The 3,325-nt window shown below is 37.3% G+C and overlaps 1 protein-coding gene across 1 annotated transcript in view; it reads right to left on the reverse strand.

The window, feature by feature from the left end:
- The window catches only part of LOC104489267 (mineralocorticoid receptor-like), a 91,427-nt gene extending 88,557 nt beyond the window's left edge, over positions 1-2,870 (reverse strand). The window contains exon 1 of the mRNA XM_010131408.1: positions 2,732-2,870. The gene's annotated coding sequence lies outside the window, so the exon portion shown is untranslated. The remainder of the gene's footprint in view (positions 1-2,731) is intronic.
- Positions 2,871-3,325: the final 455 nt, after the last annotated feature.

Consider the following 3,325-nt stretch of genomic DNA (forward strand, 5'->3'; position numbering starts at 1 on the left):
ACAAGCGGAAGAGAAAACCATTTCTGAAAGAATATAATTTCTTGTGTCATTTGCTACTGAAGAATGTGGATCAAGTGGATCAAGTAAAAATATGTTTGTGCGCGTGTGCCCACCCACATATGAAGTGTGTAAAATATCCTTAAATTTTCAAAGATCTATACACAATTTCAGGGAAATGGTGAATGAAACTTGAGGGATCTCTTCTATTCTTTTACTACAAATCTTTTGGAGAAGAAACAATTCATTTTTACATAAATAAACTATTTACAAAAGCCCCAGAAAGGTAGTTCTACTGTTTTCTTTGTAGTAAAGAAGAGAGCGTAAGTACTTAAGTAAAGAACACCGCTTTAGCTCAGAGCTGAGATGGGTATGCCCAGGACATACATTTAAGGTAGTTTTTCCATTTTGATTTACTCTTTATTTATACCAGGCACTGAACTACCACCATTTTAAAAAGAACCTCAAGAACATACGATACAGAGTAATTACTACAAATATTTCATTTCAAATAGGAATCCTCAGGATAGGAACTCCTATTGGCCATGTACCCAACTGAAAAATTTACAGTGACTCTACAAAAAAATTTTTATTATTGGTGATAGTTTTTTTATTCATGGTGATAGTTTCAGGATGTTTGAAGTCAAAATATTTATTTTTTCCTATGTCTTGAAAAGTTCAAGCCAAATTTTCAGTGGGTGCCTGACAACAACGCTACTGGTAGCATCAAGAGCTTGCAGTCATGTGCACACCAAGCAGAAGTCTAGACAATGTTCACATACTGGTAGGAACATATATTTTATAGAATTATTACATTAACATACATTTTAAGCTAATTTAAAACTGCTATCTTAAATTTATAGGGATGACAGGGATGTTCTGTTTTTTGCTTTTTTGAGGAGGTTTGGTTTTTTTTAACTTGTAAACTTTCAGTAATTATTGATAACTACATTTTAAAAACTTATTTCTATGCCTGATTGCAGAGTAATCCTTTTCTAGTAATTTTGTCTTCTGAGGCTTGGAAATGCAGTCCTGCTACTTTATCCTGTAAAGCTGGATAGGGATATCCCCATCAGGATATCCCCAGGAAGGGCATCAAAAGAGAAAGGCATGGTAAATATAGACACAGAGTACCCTGAAATTACAGTGGTTCAAGACTGGGGAGGAAGCTTTACTGGAAGGCAGGAAAGAAGCATGGAAGATAACAAAAGGTGCTGTCACTTCACACAGTATGTGCAGATGTATGCACAACTTCACCACAACACAAATACATCATACTGATTCAGAGGCCAGCTTAGACACGGACATCTGAGGATCCATCCATGATGCGACATGGAAGCACGTGGGGGAAATCACTCAGTGAACACAGATAAGGTTTTCCAGTTCATGTACTACCTTAAGCGACTAAAAACTCAAGGAAGAAGTTAGGGAATGAAGGCCTCGAGGACAACTATTGCACAACAGAAAGAGAGAATGCTTTCAGAAGGGGGAAACCTTTTCCGTGTCCTTATAACTTTGGGAAGATAATTCCAATTAGATTGACACTTCTGATGACAGGTAGATAGATAAATAGATTGATAAAGAGATATTACATGAGGTCTTGACTTCAATGACGCACAAGCTCTCCAGGTCTATTTAACAGAGAACTAAATCCTTATTGCCATCAGCGGCAGATTTAATGAGCATGGTAGAAATTAATCACATCACACACTGCCTCACTCTTCTCAGTGCACAAGCTGGACACCATATTAAGAGCCTATATTCTCCCTTCTAGGTTTTTACTCTTGAAAACAAATCAGTAAGTAGATACTACCTGCTTCATCAGTGATTGTAAGAACATCTACTCATCAGCAAAGACTTCAAAGAACCTATACAGTGTTTATGTCCTTTGCATGCCATGAACTCTTAATCTGTATTAGGTATTAAAAATTTATTTTTTATCACTTGAAGAAGTTGCTTACAAAGTCTGTAAAGGTCAAACATTTTCTTTTACCCTGAAAACCCAAGCCACAGAGGCAACACCCACCAGAGGTCCTGTACCACCCTGACTGATCCTAACTTCCTTCTACTGAGATGCCCAGGAAAGACTAGCTATATCATACTTAACATAAATTAGAGAGCGCTCTTGTGATGATGAAGCTATCAAAATATAGTCCTCATGAAAGTTCTAGTCCTTAATGAAGAAAACTATCTCCAAGAAAAGCATCATAACCAGATCCTGCTTCCTCACCAACCTACCACAGTCCTGTAAAGCCACTTCTCTTTTGTGGAAGACAAAGCAGATGCACTATGCAGTTGAAAGCCTGGGAGACACCGACAGGGAGTAAGTGACCTGAATCAATTGTACTGTCACGTAAGGCTGCCAGAGCACGAGACGACCACACTCATCCTCCAGTACAGGATAAGCAGTAATAAGTCTACATCTATATTATCTGTGGCCATTAAAAATTACAAAAATCCGCTTGGAGGGGTGGAGAAGGAACCTGATTCAGTAGTGGCATTAAGTAAAACAACTCATCCTTTAGACAGCACACACCATAAAACACCCTGGCACATTCTACATAAATTATACCACATAATTGGAGTTTATTCAAAGATTAACAACAGAGAATTATATCAACAGGAGAAAAAAAATGTATGTGCTTACGTGTATGTAATTCTATTTAAAAAACCCAAACTTGCACGTTTTGTCTTTTCTTTTTTGTTGATAGTCTTTGTTTCGTGTTTTTCTTACCTTCTACTGCTCTCTTGAAGAAAACTTTACAGCTGCCACATGTAACCACCCCATAATGACATCCGGATGCCTCATCTCCACACACCAAACACACTTTGGAAGGTCTTGAAGATCCAGTTGATACACTTCTCAATGAAGAGCTGGAGGTAAAAAAAAAAAGCCAAATAAAACAGCTATGATTATTCCAAATCACACTGGCCATAATGCAAAGTTCAATTAAGAATTTATAACAGGTGTATTGCTCAAGGCACCCAACAACTAGGAAACCACAACTCTTTCTGGCACTTGCCTGGCTGAATACATGAATTGCTTTAATTAGTAAGTGCAATATTTTTATTGTCTGTTTTAAAACACCCATAATATATCAATGTTAATGTGAGAAGTTTCCACAAGGGCAGTGGAATTTATTGGTAGCAGATGATTAAAACTGAAAATAACAAACACAAAAACCCCATTCTGGCAGTGACCTGATAGCTATAAATTTTCTTTCTGTTTGTTTTTTTGAAGCCTTTACAGCTAAGGAATACCTGTAATAAAACTGCTAAGACCACTTTATGAAGTGGCGCAGCAAAGTGGTATGGACTCGTGTCTGCA

Source organism: Buceros rhinoceros, unplaced genomic scaffold, assembly GCF_000710305.1.
Source record: "Buceros rhinoceros silvestris isolate BGI_N320 unplaced genomic scaffold, ASM71030v1 scaffold1112, whole genome shotgun sequence".
In the NCBI taxonomy this organism is placed as follows: Eukaryota; Metazoa; Chordata; class Aves; order Bucerotiformes; family Bucerotidae; genus Buceros; species Buceros rhinoceros.